General features: G+C 42.8%; 2 long non-coding RNA genes across 2 annotated transcripts in view; one reads left to right on the top strand and one right to left on the bottom strand.

The window, feature by feature from the left end:
• Window positions 1-21,359, bottom strand: part of LOC143837664 (uncharacterized) — a 121,310-nt gene that overhangs the window by 11,237 nt on the left and 88,714 nt on the right. The gene's annotated exons all lie outside the window — the stretch shown is intronic.
• Window positions 2,122-20,139, top strand: LOC143837660 (uncharacterized). Its single transcript, XR_013231042.1, has 3 exons — window positions 2,122-2,346; window positions 4,584-4,695; window positions 19,350-20,139. It is a non-coding gene; the product is annotated as an uncharacterized LOC143837660 (long non-coding RNA).

Genomic DNA, 21,359 nt, shown 5'->3' with positions numbered 1-21,359 from the left:
GGCATACGTTGACTCTGCGCCTAGTTGCCGCCTGCAGCGTGCATAATTGGTGATTTTAGCCTCTGCTATTCCACCCCGAATGCGGACCTTCCACTCCGTGCATAATGGGCCCAGAACAGGAAAATGTACTTCTAAAGTGCATTGAAAGTGCATTATCTATTGTGTGCAGACTAGGCCCAGGTCTCACCAGTTTTGAGGCATGATTTAGTGATGGAATTCCTGAAGAAACTCTCTGTCAGTTTCTCTTTATACTGACTTAAAAGGGTACCAGGACTCATCTTTAAACGGCTCCGCAGTATTAAATAAAAGGGTAAGGGGTAAGTGGGAGGAGACTGGGTGGGCGCTGTCCGCGATAAAAACTCGGAAGAGAGAATCAGGAGCCACGAAGTAGCTCCTGATTTGCTCCTACGAGTGCCACTCCAGGGCCAAGTGGCGCGCCTCCCCATTGGCTACTTGGCCCGTACCGCCGACTCTCCACTCCTCCAAGGCCGCCATCGTCGCCTCTGTGCCTGCTGCACGGTAAGTCGGCTGCGGGCACCAGAATGGCTGCCGCGGAGGAGCCTCACCCCACGCCGCTGGACTGAGGGAAACCTGCTTTCTCTCTGCCCGGCAACACCCCTTTCCCGCCCTGAGCTCGCTACCCCCACTGCACCTTTCCAAATGGGTCTCTGCGCCCCACCGACGCGCCCTTCCCACCCCGACCCCGCACATCCCTCCCTGGCCCCCCCAAGCCTTCTCCCGGCCGCCACTTATCACTTGTGCCTTCGGCCGCTTCCCCACCCGTTCTGTCGCCTCTCCACCGCCACTACGCTGCCAGAGCCACCTGCCCACACACCGCAGCTGTTCCCTGTGCCGTCCCACTGCCAGCACTGGCGACCCTGGGCCCTGGCCATGCCGCTTGCCTCAGGGCGGGGCCACAGCCGCGAACGCCGCAGAGCCAGGCTGCCGCCGCCACGCCTCTTGCCGTGGCCTTCTTCCCGCCACCGCCGCCGCGCCATGCGGCCCAATCCCACCACTGGCGCACACTCCTGCGGCGATGCCCGGCCACCCTCTCTACCCCCGGCCTACACGTGCTAGTGCCCACTGTATTCTGAGGACAGCAGGCTTTATTTCTAGTTGCAAAATAAAAGGGAGGGGGGAACCCTTGTCAGTTTCACTTTATTAATATAGGAATTGTGAGAGATGGCCAATAACTTAACTATAGCAGAGGACTGAACTAAGAATCAGTAGGTTAGACCAAGACAGTTAATTATAAAATGGCAAGATTAAAAAATAAAAAGTTTTAAAATGTGTTTATATACTTTGTACAAACAAGTCAAACCCCATATTTAAATTAGATGTTGTATTATTGTGGGTGAGAAGTTGTTTGAGATCTGTCATTAACCAATAGAGATCGTAAGTGGCTGATAATGCACTGAACTATTGAGTTGAGAGCTGTATGTGACTACTAGTAGTGATCTGTTATTGTCTCTTTTGGGCTTCTTTGCAACAGGTTTTCTCTGGGCACCATTCTGGCTTTGTTAATCTGTTTCTTGTCTTCATCCAGTGGATATTTTAGTTCAAGAACTTTTTAGGTTGATATGCTTTATAAAGCTATACTGTTGGTACCTCATGTCCACCACTTTGACAGCATTTCACAAGAAGACCTTGTTCTCTCTAGTGCTGTTGGATATAAATACTGGATTGTTGTTCATATGAAAAAGAAAGTGGAAGGGGGCATTTGTAATGCAAATGGACATTCCAGCTAATCTAAGCTAACATGCACATCACAAAACTGCCTGGAAGCAATGCCTTTGGTTATCAGAGGAGAATAGCATGAAATAGCTGGCATGTAAAGAAATAAATAATATCAAAATGTTCCGGGAAAACTCCAGATGGCTGCACTTCTTCTAACAGAGCAAGGGAGTGAGGTATCTTTCTTGCAGTAGTGTTTTCAGACCTGAGTACTGGATTTTATGCTCTATTGATGCTCATATTCCCATTGTTTCACATTTCCCTTTGTTCTAGATGATTTTCCACTGCAAACACGTGTCATGTTCCAAGGAGCGGTGGTACTATTGTATTCTTAAAACAGAGGCTGGATGCTTACCAGCTCAGTGCCTTCTGCTTAGCAAGGGCAGGCAATGTGCCAACTAGTTTCCTAAACAACATCTCAGCCAGTATGTCTCACTCCTAAATCCTGAAACTCTTTGCTATTTCAGGCACAGGGTCTTGCCAGAGGCAGAGTGTTGCTCACACACGGCCTTGCCAATATTTGCGGCAGGAGTTGCGATAAGGAAGAGTGGGAACTAAAATGTGGTGCCACAAAGCTACATTCATTGCTGTGGATCTGTCGGCTTTGGAATGGTAATGTATGAATCACCCCATGTGCAGGGAATGCCTGACTTTTATTGTGGGGGAGCAAAAGAAGGTGTTTGCTGCCAAAGAAACAGTAAGCATATGGAGAGGGTTGCCCTGTATTCCCTTGGAGTTTTGGAATTATTAGTTCCTGCCAGTACCTTTCTGAAACAATCTCTGCTGTTCCTGGGACACTCTGGTTTGGATGACAAAAGTAGTGAGCTACAATGGCTGATGGATAGTCCTGAATGGAAGATGTGCAGAGTGATTTGCAAAGGACTTTTTTATGCCTAGCGAAATTGATCCAGAAGTCCAGGAGATCTGTGGTCTAATAACAATGAGAGTCAGTGAGAGGGGAGTCCATATCGGTGAACATCGGGAACCACAAAGGACAAGATTCTGTCTAGTTGGCCTGGGCGCTCTGTTAAGGGGAGAGCTTCTGCTCTAGAAGTTAGGTTGAGATCTAGTCAATTTCTCTGCTTGGTAAGGATCCAGAAAGGAATGAAAGAAATGAAGAAGCTCTTTAAAATTCCATTGGGGGTGTGAACAGGAAGCTAGGTTCCGGCCTAGACCAAGATGTGCGCCCAGTGAATATCATTCCTTCACAGTATAGAAAGGAAATAGACGATAAAGATTTTAGGGGCAAGAGGAGGTTAATGAAAGGAAAAATCCAGTTGGCACATCACTGCATTTCTGTACCATCTAATCTGTATTTCACTTAATACCCTTTTCCCAAAAAGTATCTATCATGAGAGCCCAACATTTGACATTTAGGGGTATTTTACCTCTTCTATTTCTCACAAAGAAGAATGAGATTTTTTCTGCAGACTTCAGGTTTTTATTGGGGGCGGCAGTGGGGAAGGTACGAATTGAAAAATTGTGCTCAATGCACAAAAGACACTTTAGAGCAGAATTTGTAGTGTGGCTTATAAGGGTCAATGGGAAGGGCTACCATTAAGGGAAGTTAAAGCTGGGGTTTTCTTACCTTTCCTTCCACAACTCAAACACTGCAAAGAGGATGCAGGAAGCAATCACAAATTTCAACTTTGCTTTTGTAGTGAGGAATGTTTTCCCCATGATTTTTTATATCATGATTATAGAATTATAATTTATATGCCCAGTTAAGTAAAATCTGCTGACCCAGTTATTGCATAAGATCTTTCCTTTCTACTCCACAAACAGTAAAATGATTGCTAATTGATAAGATACATGAAAATGCTTACCACTATTAGGCAGCCAATAAAGAAGGGAAAATATTGGGCAGAAGCTGAAACTATCATAAACTAATCATAAAGAAGATATTCAAAGATATAATTTGGGGCATATGGCTAATAAAAAAGCATGTAGTGTGAAAAAATGTGATTTTGTTTACTTACATTCTTTAAAACCAAGTGAACAACAAATTTCCCCAGTATAACACTGTTTTATAGTCCTGACCTGGATAGCCCAGGCTAGCCCAATTTCCTCAAATCTCAGAAGCTAAGGAAGGTTGACACTGGCTAATATTTGGATGGGAGACCTCCAAGGAATACCAGGGTTTCTTGCCTTGAAAAACCTACGAGGCTGTCATAAGTCAGCAGAGACCTGATGGCACTTTCCACCAGCACACTAATTTATAACCTCTGCATAGAGACCCAGTTCAAATCCCATGTAAACTTTGTTCACCCCATGACCCTGACTAGGTAACTGTTTTCTAAGACAGTTTTACACATATTCAATAAAGTACTTTCAATCCACTTTCATTGCACTTTACAACTGGATTCTACTGTGTAAAACAGCAAAGTCTACTTGTGAATAATCACTAAAGTGCATTATTCCACGTGTGTATGTGGAAGCAGTTAGCTACCTCACAGGGGCCTCAAGATAAAATGCTGGAGCGGGAATCCATGTCCCTGCATATCTTGGAGGAAGAAGATAATACAAATGTAAGAAAGAAATAGTAGCAAGCAAAATACTGAGCTAGAAAGAAGCTTTGCTCCTTTGTTTACTCAGGACGTTTTTTTTAGGAAATACAACAAGGGCACCTTAGTAGTGATGGCACTTACATTTTTGAACTCTCCCTCCAAAGCCATGTGTCTTCCCACACTTTTTGCCATCTTTTCATTAGTAAGTGGGCCGGAACTTCAGAAGCTCTCCCACTGTTGCCCCCCAAGGATCAAGAATACAGAGCACCACTGCCCCCAGACACAGTGTTCTGTCTGTACCTTGTGACTAATAGCCACTCACAGACTACCTCTGCTCCATAGGTTTATCCAATCCCCTCATGAAGTTGTTTATGCTTGTACCAGCCATCACTTCTGAAATCTGATAAGATCATGCTAGCCTGGGCCATCCTGGTTAACAAATATTTATATTTAGGTAAGTGTTTTGCACTATTTCTGTTCTTGGGATGTAGATTTTTAGGTTGTTAATAGAGTGGCTTTTCACTATTCCTACTAAAAGCAGGCACATATACACTCTGAACATAACATCTTCTATGATGCTAGCGTAACCCTTTATAAGGAGGAGGGTTCAAATCAATAACTGACAGCACCTTTATGGCTTGACAAGATGGAAAATTGCTTCAAAAGTTTTTTAAAAACCATTCCAGACATTAGTTTTCAATATAACAGTATCAACCCCAAAACTAAAAAAAACTAGATATAGAACAAAATCACAATGGCTATGAGCAGAGCAACATTAATGGAAACAAAGGGCCATTCCACACAATGACCAATGTCTGTCTGTATATTTATTTATTTTATTTTATTTTATTTTATTTTATTTTATTTTATTTTATTTTATTTTATTTTATTTTATTTTATTTTATTTTATTTTATTTTATTTTATTTTATTTATTTATTTATTTATTTATTTTATTTGTTCGATTTCTATACTGCCGCTTGCCGTAGCCTCGCGGCGGTTTACACATAAAATTCTAAAACAATAAAACCTCAATAAAATCTCCATTAAAATAATAATCAGGATGGTGACCATACTCTCTCCTTGTTCAGGGTGGGGCACTCGATCTAATCTAATGTAATGAGAATCGTGGCTGAGATGAATTTGGGAACCAGTTGGAAAACCCCTCCTCTGGGACTCTGCCCCGGCCTCAGCTGTATGCCTGGCTCTTCTGGGAGCTCATTCCACCAGATTGGGGCCAGGACTGAAAAGGCCCTGGCCCTGGTCGAGGCCAGGCGTACGTCCCGGGGGCCCGGGACAACCAGTAAATTCATACCCGCAGAGCGAAGAGCCCTGTGAGGGGGCATAAGCAAGCAAGCAGTCCCGCAGGTAGGCAGGACCCAGGCCACGTATGGCCTTAAAGGTTAATACCAATACCTTGAACCTGACCTGGAAACAGACAGGTAACCAGTGCAGTTGACAAAGCACCGGCTGGATATGGGCCCTCCAAGATGTCCTAGTGAGGACCCTCGCACCCATATTTTGTACCAGCTGTAACTTCCGGATCAAGGACAACAGTAGGCCAGCGTAGAGCGAGTTACAGTAGCCTAATCTGGAAGTGTTTCTAAATGTTTGCAGTATGCAGAAACACTATATTTAATAGTGGAATTTCGTCATTCTGCATACCTTCAATTCTAGTGGAATATTGGTCCCAGTAGTGGTCTATTCATTCCCCACAGGTTTCCAGTCTCGCTGGAATCGCAACAAAGGAGGCGATATTTTTCTGTGCTTCTTCCCGCCCCTGGCCATCAATCAAACAGAACAGCCAATGAACTGTTGTGTTCATGCTCCCAAAAATCTTCAGTGTCCTTCCAAAAGGTCACTCGGAACAGAACCAATGTTAACAAACCCTGAAAGACGAAAGCCCAAACTAGGAGTGCACAGCGTCTGCTTCTCATCTGCTACTTCAGTGGTTGACTTGCTGCTGCTCAGGAGTTCATTCCCTGGCTTGGGCCTGCAAAAGAATTAGCAGTTTTCCTCAGCCAAGCTCTGGGCCTTCTCTCTCCTGCTGCAGGGCCAGACTGATATGTGAGCAACTGAACTTACTGCCCAGGCTCAGTAATCTTTGGCTCCCTATGTCTAAATCCTGTACTGTTTCATGAAAAGTATTAAAACAAAAATAACATGGGTTACACTAGCATAATTTATGACATTAACAGAGTTCAGGAAATACTAAAAAAAATAAGTTTTAAGGTATACAAAATGGAATTGCTTTTTGTTCATTCTCTGTCACATACATAGTTTGATTGAGGATTTGTTTATAGTACATGTCCATATGACTGCTAACTGGTTTGTAATGCTAATTTAATTATGAAATTATTGCTTTATCTCCTTAATTTGTATGTTGTTTTAAGTATGTATACACAAAACTGTGTATAATTACCTTTGTTTTGAAACTACTTAATTGCTGCCCATTCTTTTGTTTATTCTGTTCATATCCGCCTATGTTCTGATTCTTATCTTTAAAGCCCTTCATGACCTGGGACCAACTTATTTAAATAACCTTATCGCCTATTATTTATCTGTAAGCCCAGCAGACTTGGTTTGTTGTGCTCTCCCCTATACAAGCCCATGCATCCACTACATAATCTTTTTTGTTGGCCAAGTCACACCATTTTAATGGGACAATCTTCTGAATGAAGTATGTGTGCACATGAAAACTTATACCTTGAATAAAACTTGGTTGGTCTTAAAGGTGCCACTGGACTTTATTCAATCAGCATATGGTTTTCCTTGGTTGCAAATTAACCCCCTCAAAAAAATTAAACAGCATCCTTGAAATTTGCAATGTGCTGTTTTTTTATTAAGTCAGTACTATCAACTTGGAACTTTAAAGCAGAAAAGCCACTGCAAGAAAAAGTTACAACTATATAAAACAATATTGAACATTGAGGGTAACAAGGTTAAGAAATGTTGGCAAAAAGTGGTACTGCCTATTAATAAGTATAAGTGCAACATCTTTGATACAGTAGTAAAGTGAACAATGGAAAAATTATGAGAAATCTAAAATGTCTTGAATCTGCAAGGACAAACTGTGAGTGGAAAAGGACTTCTATGTGTTGGCCCCTTTCCAGATTGGACAGCACAATCATAACTGGGAGCTACATAGCTCTTTGACTCCAGTTACCTAGTACAATGTGTATTGCTGTCAGGCATGCCATTTAAGGGCAGCAGGGTGGGCTAGTTATTCCCATGGCAGATTGACTCGGTCCACACATTAAAGGTAAAGGTATAAGCACCGGGTCATGTCTGACCCTTGGGGTGACGCCCTCTAGCGTTTTCATGGCAGACTCAATCTGGGGTGGTTTGCCAGTGCCTTCCCCAGTCATTACCGTTTACCCCCAGCAAGCTGGGTACTCATTTTACCGACCTCAGAAGGATGGAAGGCTGAGTCAACCTTGAGCTGGCTGCTGGGATCAAACTCCCAACCTCATGGGCAGACAGCTTCAGACAGCATGTCGTTGCCTTACCTCTCTGTGCCACAAGACACTCTTAGTATTAAAACAAAACATTATGTTGTGCTATTTTAATTATTCACTTTCTTGGATTTCCTGTCCCCACAGGAAAATCCAAAAGGTACCTGATTACAATAGCACAAATATCATTGTCCAATTCTAAGAACATTTTTATGGAAGTAAGCCCCATTGGATGGAGCTGAGTAGGATTCTGAATAGACCTGCTTAAGATTGGTCTGTTAGTTTCTGACATGTACTGAATTTTTGTTTGTGTCTAGTTGGTACAATATCGTCCATCTGCATTTTGAATTTAATTTCACAACTATTTTGGGGATTGGGCTGTTGTATAACTTGGGTATGAAAATGTTTCTAGGTTGTAAGAAAAGCTATGTAAAAACTGATATTTAGAAAACTATTTGGAATCACTTCATCTGAGGATATCTTTTTTCTTTGATGGGGCAATCATGTTGCATAGAGGTTCTCTAATTATATTCAAGTGGGTAGCTGTGTTAGTCTGTAGCAGATATTATGCTGTTTATTAATTTACTGCTAAGTTACCTTCTACCTATAAGTATGGACTGGTAATTCCCATTTTATTATGTCTGAGGAAGTGTTTGTACACATGAAAGTTTACACCTTGAATAAAATTTTGTTGGCCTTTAAGATGCAATTGGACTCAAACAATGTCTTCATATGTTGAATTTGTTCCTGTTGTACATCTATTAAAAGTGTGTGTGTGGGAGGGGGGTCAATCCCATGAAAAATATCAGTGTGACATTTTGGGTGACATACTACAATTTCAGAGCTTAAGTATAATATAATCTTATGCATTTTTCGATGAAGAAAGTCCCAAATAAATGCACGTATCAGTGTAACATTAACTTTTGCTGTTTGCCTCTGACATAAATTCAGGCTCCAGTTTGGTTTTGTGTCAGGTATTTTGGGTGGAGTGAAATGGGGAGGTTCATCCTTTTAGCTGTATTTCAGTCAAAAGACTGCTAATGAACCAATATCTGTTTGTTCCCAAAAATCTGCTGATAGGTCCGTAAGAGGCCCCAAACAAGACAATCAAGCATCTGTAGCAATGCTATCGTACTGCAGGCCTAACTGACAGCACACCCTTTCTGTGGGAAAGGTCCAAGTCTACACAAACAGAATAGAACAAGCCTAGGATAAGGCAGACGGAGTTTGGAAAACACCGTAGGCCAGTATTGTGTGGTTTCTAGGTTTCCCACAGATAGAGCATCTGGGCAACGTTAACCATGGCATTCTGTAAACACAGGCTGGGGGAGATAATAGACCATAACGTGAAGGAACAAAGCAGCCCACATAAATTGGTTTCCTCTGTTTCTGTCGTAATCAGATTGATTGGCCAAATGTAAATGCCTATAGAAGGAAACACTGGAAGTTGTTTAACACACGTTTACAGCACAAGGATTCAAAGATAAGGAACCAGAATATTCTTCAACAGTCAGAAAGCAAATATAACATTATAGAAAAATAGAGCAAATGAGGTGATGTGTTTATTGAACCAACGGCCTGTTCAGAAGGCTGAAAGCAAATGTTTGAGTTACATGGAAGCCTTTTCTAGACTAGGATTCCTACAGCAATTTTATTTTTTTTTTAATTTAGATTTCTATACTGCCCTTCCATACGGCTCTGGGCAGTTTACAGTAAATGTTGTAGAATGGTAAATAATAAAATGACAACCAGAACAGTATTTTAACAGAACAATAACAATGACAATCCCTGGACAATCCCTCCCACACACACACACACACATTGTTCACCCATGGAAGGGCGTCAGAGGGGAGGGAGGGACCAGCAGATGTTGAGTCGGTCGGCCTCAGGCAAATGCCTGGTGGAGGAGCTCCCTTTCGCAGGCCCTGCAGAATTTTGGAAGTTCGGGCAGGACCCTGATATCTTCATGGAGCTAGTTCCACCAGGTGGGGGCCAGGACTGAGAAGGCTCTGGCCTTTGTTGAGGTCCAACGTGCTTCTTTGGGGCCAGGGACCCAAAGCCAGTTGGAGGTGGTGGAGCGTAAGGCTCTTTTGGGTATACGCTGGGAGGTGGTCTCATATACACTGGGCCCAGTCCCTGTATGGCTTTGAAGGTGATTACCAGAACCTTAAAATTAATCTAGAATTCAATGGGGAGCCAGCCAAGTTGTTGGGAGTGCTGGCTGGATGTGGGATCTCCATGATGTCTGGGTGAGAATCCTGGTTGTGGTGTTCTGTACCAGTTGTAGTTTCCGGATCAAGGATAAGGGTAGGCCTGCGTACAGCGTGTTGCAGAGGTGACCGTTGCATGGATCACTGTGGCTAGGTGTTCTGGGTCCAGGTAGGGTGCTAATAGCTTGCCTTGACAGTGGTGGTAAAATGCCAGCCGCACTACCTTTGTGACCTGGGCTCCCATTGTAAGGGAAGTATCCAGGATCATGCCCAGGTTCCTGGTGGAGTGAGTCACTGAGAGCTGCACACCATCCTGGGTAGGCAGACGTGCTTCCTCACTTGGTCCCTTCCTACCCAGCCACAGGACCTCCATCTTTGCAGGGTTGAGCTTCAGACGGCTCTGCTTGATCCATTTCATCACTGCTTCCAGGCATCTGACTTAGGATTCTGGGGGAGAGTCAGGACAGTCATCCATCAGGAGGAAGAGTTGGGTGTCATCCTCATATTGGTGGCAACCTAGCCCAACCCTCCTTAGCTGAGCCAGAGGGTGCATAAATGTGTTAAATAAGATAGGGGAGAGGACTGCTCCTTGTGGGACTCCACATGTGAGTTGATGACGGTTAGATACTCTCTCTCCTATTGCTACTTTCTGTCTGTGATCCTGGAGGAAGGAAATCAGTCATTTAAGGGCTGTTCCCCGTATCCTGGTGTCAGCTAGGTGGTAAGCTAGAAGCTCATGATCGACTGTTAAACACTGCTGACAGATCTAGTAGCATGAGCTGTACTGACCCCCCTCGGACTAGCTGGCAGCAGAGGTCATCCATCAGGGCAACTAACGTTGTTTCTACCCCATGGCCAGGCCAGAAACCCAAGTGAAATGGGTCAAGGGCAGAAGTTTCCTCCAGGAATGCAGATATTTGGTCCACAGCAGCCCTTTCAACTAACTCTCCAGAAACGCTATATGCGATACAGGGCAGTCATTCTCAGGCTCTTGCGAAACCAAGGATGTTTTTTTGAGTAACGGGCAAACCACTGCCTCTTTTAATCCCTCCAGGAATTCTCCTGTTGAGAGGGAGAGATTGATTATTTCTTGGAGGAGGGCTCCTATTCTTATGTCTGTTGTTTTTAGGAGCCACGATGGACATGGGTCTAGTATGCAAGTGGTTGGCCTTATTGCTGTTAGCATCCTGTCCACTTCAGCTATTGTGAGCATCTGAAGCTTTTACATGCTCTTATTGATTTACTATGCTTTAAGTCTCCATCACAATGCAAAAAATGGTCCCCCTAGCATACATCACCTAACAACTGAAGCCCCATTTATTAATTGCTATTTTTATTTTTTTATTTGTTATATATTTATATACCACCCTGCCCTGAGGCTCAGGGTAGTTTACATAGAATGTAGAAACAATGCAAGGAACTTAGATTTTCTATAATATATAGATAACAACAATAACAATAACAATAACAACAGAAGTTTGGCTCCCAGGCTAATGGTCCTCCTATCCATTTCTATTGCCCCAACAACAACTACTACTACTCTGGATAGTAGCTGGAAACAGCTATTTTAAAGATACATGGACCAGCAGATTGAAAGCAAGAAAACAACCCCTTCCCTGGGAATCTGCTGCCCAAAATGTCCTCTTTGCATTTCTTCATAATAATAGCAGCCTTGATCAGAACCAAATGGTGATGAAAATAAAATTTTAGCTGACACGCCTACAGAAGCATAAAAACACACTAAGCTTAATAAATACTCAGTATATAATGGACTTTATATAGTGCTATGTGTTATATCAGACCTAAGCAACCTGTCTCCCACATAACTGTATACCACCTACTTGAGTACGGTGCCCTGCGAGGGACTTAGGAACTCCCCTTTTTTTGTGTAGTTCAAAACATACTGGAATAACAGATGCTACAATACTATACACGTCTGGGGAACTAAGTGCAGCTTGGAAAGTCGCAAACTGTGCTGGCCTGCTTTTAACACTTTGCATATCTTTCCTCAATAATCCACACAACAGCTCTAAAGTGTAGGCTAAAGCAGTTCCGTAGGGCCTGCAAAAGGGAGCTCTTCTGCCAGGCATTTGGTTGAGACCAGGCATAACCAACATCTGAAGGGCCCCTGCTCCCTCCCTCCCTCCCTCCCTCCCCTCCCCTCCCCCCAGAAATCCATCAATGCGCTCTGCTCCTGGACCTGTTTGCACTGTTACAATTATCAGTAGTATTAATGTTGTGATTATTTATATGTTATAGATTGTTTCTTGTATTGTTTATACGTTTTATGTAAACCTCTGGGGAGGGCAGTATATAAATAAAACAAACAAATAAACAAAACCCTAGAGTTGCCAGGTCTAAACTGGGAAACACCCACAGCGTTTGTTTGTTTGTTTTGGGGGGGGGGTGGAGGCTGAGAGACCAATGGGATAGAGTGCCATGGAGCCCACCTTCCAATATGGCCATTTTCCTCAGGGGAACTGATTTATGTCATCTGGAGATCAGTTGTAGTCCTAAAACATCTCCAGCCACAAACTGGAAGATGGCACTGTCACAACCCATATTACAAATGGAGGGAATTTAAGGTGAAGAAGTAGGAGCTTGCCTGATCACATTTCAGTAGTGACCAGTTTCCCAGTCATCCTCCACCTGCAGTATTGGGACTTATGTAACCTTTTGTGTCCTCCTTTTAGTTGGCTCACTGGACTGGCAGACCAAATTGTATTTGTTGTCCTCCAACTTCTTCTGTATCGCAAAAAAAGGTTTTTAAAAAAATAAATCTAAGGCAGGGTGTGGGAGAAGGCCCGACAGAAATATCGCCCTTCCTCCATTTAAAATACTTGCAAAAATTCAACAAAATACAGTTTTCTTCTTTCCCTCGGTGTCCCCTTCCCCTTTGTAATGAATTTTCAAAAGTTTATGAAAAGAAAACAGAGACGAGATCACATCTGGTTTGTTCATGGCGCCACTTGTAGCTGGAGGGTGACTGCTTGGAAAAGGTGATGAGTGCTAAGTTGGTGACTGATATTAATAGAGAGACAATGGACAAATTGCTATCTGGTTAACCCTTTCGTAGACAAGTTGGCCCTCCCCCCCAGCATCAGTGGGAGTAGTGTGCCTCAGGTTAAGCTAGGTTTAGATCACTTCTAGAAGAAATCTCTCACCTGTTTGACATTTTTTCCTGCCAATAGTTTCTTGGCAAACACCTGAAGGGACGGAGAGAAGAAAAATGAGGCAAGACACTGTGTTAAGTGATTTTAGAAAAATGGTTCAGGTTCCTTAAACAGAACTTAGGGGCATTTCCCACGGCTTAAAAATAGCACAATGGTTGCCGATTGAAAACGCTACTAATTTGCCATAACGCACGACGTCGTCAACAATCTGCAACAATCCTGAAACCGACCCGCCAAAAGCGCTTCGTTGTGGCGCTTTCAGGGGAATCCAGAAAACTGGATTCACCCTCCGGATAGCGATACACTCCTGCAACCAATCTGCAACAATAGCGCTAAAGACCTGTGCGTTACCATTGTAGCTGGTTCTTCAAAGTCCCTCCCCCTGGATCTCTCCTCCAAACTTCCGGCGAAGCGATCGCCATTTTTTTTTCTCGGAGCGAGCGGGGATAAACGCACCGGCGAGCCTCTTTCTGTTTAGAGGCTTCCCTGGCTTCAGTCCTTCACCTTTAGTCACTAAGCACAAACCACTTAAAAGCCCGTTTGCTGAAATAAAGTCCCTTTATTTTTTACACATAAATTCAGCCGAAAATCGAGCCCGTGAGAAGGGGGGGGGGAATTTTTTTTTATCACTCGAGGCAGCGTGCCAACGATCATACAATCAAACGATAGATCACATTAGGCAGCTGGATGGGTCTCTCCAGTGCAAGGAATCTACGTAGATTCGTTGCTATGGGTCTGTTTTTTTTTTTTAAAAGCTTTCTTAAAGGGAAAGGGGCTGTTTGGGAGCATGCTAACGGCTGCCCATTGGCTGCTTGACGGCCAGGGGCGGGACAAGCTTGGCAATAGCGCTTCCTTTCTAGCGATTTCTGCCGAGACCGGAAGCCTGTGGGAAACGCTAAAAAAACGCAACTGATTCCACTACAAAGCCAGGTGTGCAAAACGACGAATTCCACTATTTTAAATGGCGATTTTTCATTCCGCAAACAATTTGCAACAAAGATCGCCGTGGGAAATGGCCCTTAATATATCAAAACTAAACAAAAAGTGGTTTGTTGCTATTGGTACATAGCAGAGAGCAAGTGGTTTGACATTGATTCTGGAAAGTTTAGGTGTGGGAATATAAAAGGAAAAATATTCAATGGCAAACATCAGGCAAATAAGAAAGAGCATGGACCACGTCATTAGGACGTGGAGCAAACTCTGGAACTGACAGCCTAGCATCAAGTGTTTCCCTCTTTATCAGTAATGCTTACATCCATCCTGTGTTTCTTTCTCCCTGCTCCATGTTACTGGCTAACCCTGCCCTGGATAATTGCTCTTAAGTATTATAGGGAGTGTGGGAAGAACTCAAGATTCGGACTCTGGTTTTGGAGACAGTCTTATGCTGAACATACCTTTACGGAAGGCACAAAGTCATCATTGTGAATATTGCAAAAAATCTACTGTTGTGCAGAACTTACTGGTCCTTCATTGTAAGCTTCGAATGTAAAGATCTCTGTTTTACAAAAAAAAAAAATGAGTTTCCTAACAAGCAAGTCAAGTTCAAAGAAATATTTCTGTCAAAGTTTCATTCATGACAGATCTTACCCTCCGCCAGTTGTGGCAAGGAAGATACGTGGAATAAGGACGCCTGTTGAATACCGGCATTCATATGGAAGCCAAGTGTGGCTGCAGGCTGGCCAAAATTTCTCCCATTTTGGAGGGAGGCTTCCGTTTTCCTAACCAATTTTAAGCAGGTTTCTTTTTTTAAAAAAAAATCGGAACTCTGGTTGTAATAATTTTTCATTCCTCTTTGATAGTAGCCACAAGTCAGTAATAGACTCTCAGTACCAGAGTGTGCATTTCTCCCCCCCCCCCCGAACAAAAAAGTGGCTAGGGCAGCTTGAAGAACAGCTCTGAGGATGTTTAATTTTAAAAAGAATCCCCAGTCAGCTCTAAGCAATGGCAATGAGTCACCGTATTTGCTTTTCAAAGAACAGGCCATCTATAAAACAACTCTGTTCTACAAATAATCAGGCCAAGTGAGTGGTTGAAACCTTCCCATGTTTGGGAGGGTTTCGCAAGCAAGCCATGTGCTCTTGAGCTGTAAAACTGGTGCAATTTGAGGAAATACAAGACGAACCACATTTTCCTACTTGTCTCTGTTAAGGAAATGAATTTTAACACAGCTGCTGCCACTAGGTTCAAGAATACATGGACAGCCAATTTAGACCTGGTCAAACCAAAATGAACTGGTAGAGTAAGATCCATCCAGTGGGCAGTAGGTAATTGTACCTGAATGTAAGTCTTTCCTATCTAGGCAGTTTCTGTAAGAGCCAGTTTGGTGTAGTGGTTAGGAGTGCGGACTTCTAATCTGGCAAGTGGGGCTTGATTCTGCACTCCCCCACATGCAGCCATCTGGGTGACCTTGGGCTTGCCACAGCACTAATAAAACTGTCCTGACCAAGCAGTCATATCAGGGCTGCCTCAGCCTCACCCACCTCACGGGATGTGTGCTGTGGGGAGAGGAAAGAGAAGGTGATTGTAAGCCGCTTTGAGACTCCTTCGGATAGGGAAAAGCGGTATATAAGAACCAACTCTTCTTCTCAAGGGAACAATTTAGGAAAATAATGGATTAAGAAATGTACAAAAATGAGTACAGCTGATGTTCACAAGTTATTTTGCAGTCCTGGTTTTCTTGTTAATGCAGCACTACCAGGAACTGATCCCAAATACATTCTATGCTATATCTGTGCAAGGCCTACAAGGGTTTACAGAGCTCATTTTCAAAGCAGGGTCAAAGCCACGTTTGATATCAGATTATAGGTTTAGATTGAAAAGTTTCAACTTTCTCTGTTAGAAACTGAATGCTAGATTAAGACTAGTTCTAAATGCTGTAAAATAAAAACTGTGTCAGATTGGGGATTAGGGAGCATGATGGAATACTTTTCCAGAAAAAAAAATCCTCTCCACATCCAAAAATAGAAGTTAAGGGAAAGAGTTCTAGGCCTCACAAACACAGACATGCGTTTTTGCTGAAATCATCTTAGCTCATCTTGTGTTCCAACCCAGGAGAAGTAGGACATATCCTAAAAGTAAAAGGACCTGGGGGAGGGGAATGACTGGTTTTCATTGAGATCTTTTTCAAGTTAAAAAAGGAGAAACTGGTTTGGTTAAACACATCTTTAAAGACTGTTGAAGCTTTCCTTGTCAATTTATTTTCTTCAGTGATCCAAGACTAGTGAAAATTTCATTTCACTAGATTTGTCATACTTTTTTAAAAAACAAAAAATTAAATAGTGGAAAACCTAAACCATAACAGGGTTTGTACACCAATGAAGGAGAAAGGATGGCAGAAAGTGAAGAGTGGGAGGAACAACTTCAGTATGGCCAGTGGAGTGGCCTCTGAGCGATAGGGGGAATTGAGGGAATCTGTTTGCTTTTGAATTACCTTTGTCTTATAAGCGAAGCCACAAAATCACTCTCACAAAACATGAGAAAATAGCTACTGGAAAGCAAACCGAGCACTGAAGGGAGGAAAATCAATGCAGAATAACAACAACAACAAAACACCCATGAATAATAGGCCCTAATTTAGGCTTCTTATTTACATGCTAGTTTTCTATGTAAATAACCTTTATTTCATGAGGCAGTATAACTTCATTATGCCGTTACCTACCACAGTTAAAGTTGCCAGCTGGCCTGGAGAAAAGTATTCTTTTAATATTGGCTTAATGTGTGGAAATGGGAAGCTGAAGCCTTGGATAGCATAGAGGTAAATAATATCACCTAGTAAGTACCATGCCATTAAGCCTGTAACAAACGGGGAGGCCATTTTCCCTCTAGAATCTACTATAGGCAGTTGGCAACCATAGAGTCACAGGTTTATCACTTTAGAGGAACTAGGTCCAGGGCAGACATTTGGTCTTTATCAACAGCTATTTTGTTTAGTTCTATATTTTGACTTTGGGATTTAAGTTTTTAAGGTTTTACGGTAATTTTAGCCTTTATGTGCACTGCTTTATGGCTTTTATGCTGCAATGATTGTGATGAAAATCATGTCTTCCTCAGAATGTTACCTGGACCTGGTGAAAGGGTACCAGATCACTAGGTTCACCAGAACCAATGCATTCTTGCACAGGAGGCTTATTTAAGGACTAGCCCTGAAGCCCGCTGCAGTCTTAAATGCAGTGGGCACTAGGGGCCTCTCGGCGCCTCCAGCAGCATGGCTCCAGCCCTCTCACCCACTTTCCAGCCTCAAAGGCAGCAGGGTGGAGGCATGTTGGCGTTGGTGCTGGCAGGCGCCATGGGCGACAGCCGTACTATCTGTTGGGCATGGGCACTGCCTCCAGAGCACATGTAGTGGCGCTGGCGGCCCTCCCCCAGCAGTGCTGCTGCATCCTGGCCACACTGTCTGGGTTGGCCAGTGCCGCGTCATCTTTGATGCCCACCGTGGCTGAGTTACCCTCTCCGGCAGCAATGGCCATGGCCCTCCTCGTCACCACGGCCATCCATCACTCTTCACCCCCATATGGGTGGAGCAGTGGGTCATGGCAGATGCACTGGCTCCGGCAGCCACATGCATCGGAGGGCGACAGCTGTAGGGGCTGGCCCAATCAGGGTGTGGCCAGAGCTTGGACACTCGCCGGGGGCCAGACACGCTCCACCCCCCAGCCAGTTTCTGAAATATTAAGAGGACGCATTGATAAGAAGATTATTGTTCAACAACAATAATAGAAATGTACAATCCGTTCTGCAGGAAGATCTAATTTCCCCTTTATTTGGGACCTTTTGAAGAACATGGCCTCATTAATCTAAACCTCCCTCCTAGCTCAGTAATTATTATATGCAATGTTTCTCCCTCTTCAAATGACTTCATACCTAGGAAAATGCTGAAATGTTCCTTTCACAGGCTTAATTAGCATATTTGTGCAACAGGCTTTTGTAAATATAACTTCATGGTTATGTGGACAGAGAGGCCTGGCTATTTTGTTTTGTTTGTTCATTTTTTCAAACAGATAAGCAATTTCTTGTTAGCAAAGTTTTGTATTTTGTGCAATATAAGGAGCTTGGTATACTCATCACCCATTTAATGTATTAACTGTCCAAAGAGTTTACATTCTAAATCTTGATACTGATTCTGTCTGGCAGGAGAATTTTAAATCAGCTTGTGAGACAGCTTGGTGTAATGGTTAACAGCTGCAGCTTGTAATATGGAGAGCCAGGTTTGTTTCCAGCTTGTCATATGGAGAGCCAGTTTGGTGTAGTGGTTAGGAGTGCGGACTTCTAATCTGGCATGCCAGGTTCGATTCTGCGCTCCTCCACATGCAACCAGCTGGGTGACCTTGGGCTCGCCACAGCACTGATAAAACTGTTCTGACCAAGCAGTGATATCAGCGCTCTCTCAGCCTCACCCACCCCACAGGGTGTCTACTGTGGGGAGAGGAATGGGAAGGCGACTGCAAGCCGCTTTGAGCCTCCTTTGGGTAGAGAAAAGCGGCATATAAGGACCAACTCTTCTTCTTCTTCTTCTTCTTCTTCTTCTTCTTCTTCTTCTTCTTCTTCTTCTTCTTCTTCTTCTTCTTCTTCCCCACTCCTCCACATGCAGTCAGCTAGATGACCTTGGGCCAGTCACAATGCTGTTAGACCTGTTCTCATACAGTAATTCTGTCAGCACTCTCTTAGGCCTATTATGCATGGCCCCTGAATCAGTGATTTCAGGTCACATGGAAAACGTGGAGGGGGAAGACACGAAGCAAACCGCTTACGCATGGGACGGGACACAACGGCGGCAAAACCCAGAGTAACCAATTATGCACGCGGCGACCCCGGCACCACTTCTGGTTGCACCCTGGTTGCCCAGAAGCTCCGCATTCTTCCACGTTCCACTAACGCAGCTTTTTTGGAAGCATGCACTGAATCTGCGGCCAGTTGCAGCCGCTGTCGTGCGTTATCGGTGATTTTAGGCGATGCCATTCCACCTCGAATGCGGACCTTCCCCTCCGTGCATAATGGGCCTTAGCCTCACCTACTTCACATGGTGTCTGTTTTGGGGAAAGGAGGGCAATTGTAAGTTGCTTTGAGATTCCTTCAGGTAGTGAAAAGTGGGGGATAAAAACCAATTCCTCTCCTTCAAGATCACATATTGGAGGATGGGTGAAGTGCTTAAAAAGCCATTTTTTATTGATATACCAAGGTGAGTTTTCCTTGCAAGGTTCTTATATTTTATTTAACATATCTTTTCCATGTTCATACATAAACAAAGTATACTATTTTGTCTCTCCCAAATCCAGTAATCTATGCAGGAAGAAGAGTTAAGATCACATGAACCATTCCTTCCTCCAAGGACTGTACATGCAGAATTGGAATTAACTACTGGAAAACATCTGACAAGTGCCTTTATCAAGACTGCTAAACTACCCCCAAGACATTGCAAGAATTGCTAAGAGTTATAATGGCAATTGTTGGAAATGTCAAACTATAAATGCATCATTCTACCGTATGTGGTGAGCCTGCCAGAAAGCCAGGAAATATTGTATTATGATTCATTATGAGATGCAAAAGATATTAAAAGTTAAATTTGTGTCGGATCCATAATATGTTATTAAATATGGTACCAAATAATATTAAAACTTGTTAAATATATGGTCCTATGCTAGGATACTTTATGCTTCAAGATGGGGAAAAAATCATCACTAGATATTACAGACTGGATAAATAAATTGATGGAATATGGAACAATGGCAAAAGTTACAGATTTGGTACACAACAAATCAACATTGGAATTCAGAAAAAAATGGAGAGTTCAACACTAGACTATAATAAATAGCAGAAACTGAGATGAAAAGAAATAAGCAATCTCTAGACAGTATATACCAACTAAGGGGAAAATGCAATTTGTGGTTTGGAACATTAAAGTGATATAAAAGAACAAGATAGATATTGCTAAATGTAAGCTCTATGTATATCCAGCAGTTTTGTACTAGATAATATGTAATATTTCTTTCATCTTAGTATCCCTAAACAATATGTTACTTTTTAAAAGTTTGTGGGGAAAACTCACCTTGTAGTGACCTTTAAACATCAAGACATATCTGTGAAAACACCTCTGTGTTTTAAATTGAGTGTTTTGATTGACTAACATTAAACTTAAAAATGAAAAGATTATAAAGGATTTATAATATTTGCCAAATTCTGTTTGCGTGCAATGCAAATAGATAAGATTTCCCTGCTTGGGCCGATATTCTATTTTAAAAGTAAGTCATCTTAAGATGCTGCACAATGTCTAACAACTTGAATTAAAATTTTAATCCACTGAAACCAAGATAAACCAAAACTCCTAAAGATATGAGTTTCACCTCCATTTTCTGGGACAAATACTACAACCCCTCCCTCAGCTATAGGTAATATGATCTCACTGAAATCCCGCGGTTTTCTGAGTTGATATCTAGCTTAACTAGTATAATAGGATTTGTAAGTATGTTTTATCGATTTCCAACCTTATTAAGGGTCCTGTGAATCTTTAATGGAACTAGGGAAAGAGAAGTGCCTGACTGAAAATGCAGTTTATTCAAGTCCTAAGCCATCTCTTAACTATAAACCAACAGAGCCTCTTCAGAAATCTCCTTTGTTCCCTGAATAATTTTGTAACCAACCACAAAGCCTGAGTACAAAAGAACATGAGCCATACCAATAGTCAGACACTGTTTGCTTTCACAAATGTGGCAAGTGTATTATATTTACATAAATTCAATCTATAAACAAATCTGAAGAAAACAATTTTTAGGGGGGAGGGAAGAATTGCTTGCCAAGTGTCCACAAAATTGCTGTCAAGTTAGGAAAATTAATTTCAAATGCCCACCTTGTCAGATTAAAAAAATATAAATGTAGCAATATACCCATTGTCCACGCCAGGGGTAGTCAAACTGCGGCCCTCCAGATGTCCATGGACTACAATTCCCAGGAGCCCCTGCCAGCGAATGCTGGCAGGGGCTCGTGGGAATTGTAGTCCATGGACATCTGGAGGGCCACAGTTTGACTACCCCTGGTCCATGCCATAGGTCAACTGAGACATGAGGCTACCCTACCATCTGGAGAGAAATAACCTGAAGTACTCCAGATGGGCTATGGCTTTCACAGTGGTTTTATGATTGAAAGTACACTTGGCATAGTGCACCTGTATCTGGATACTCAAGGCTAAAGCTGATGTCACCAACTGGCCATAAATTTCAGAATACCTTGGAACAAATAAGAATACCAGTGTAATTTCAATTTTATAGTTTTACATTTAAAGCAAATAATGT

The sequence above is a fragment of the Paroedura picta genome, chromosome 1 (genome assembly GCF_049243985.1).
Source record: "Paroedura picta isolate Pp20150507F chromosome 1, Ppicta_v3.0, whole genome shotgun sequence".
In the NCBI taxonomy this organism is placed as follows: domain Eukaryota; kingdom Metazoa; phylum Chordata; class Lepidosauria; order Squamata; family Gekkonidae; genus Paroedura; species Paroedura picta.
The sequence above is the reverse complement of the archived record's forward strand: the minus strand, read 5'-3'. Positions and strand labels throughout refer to the sequence as shown.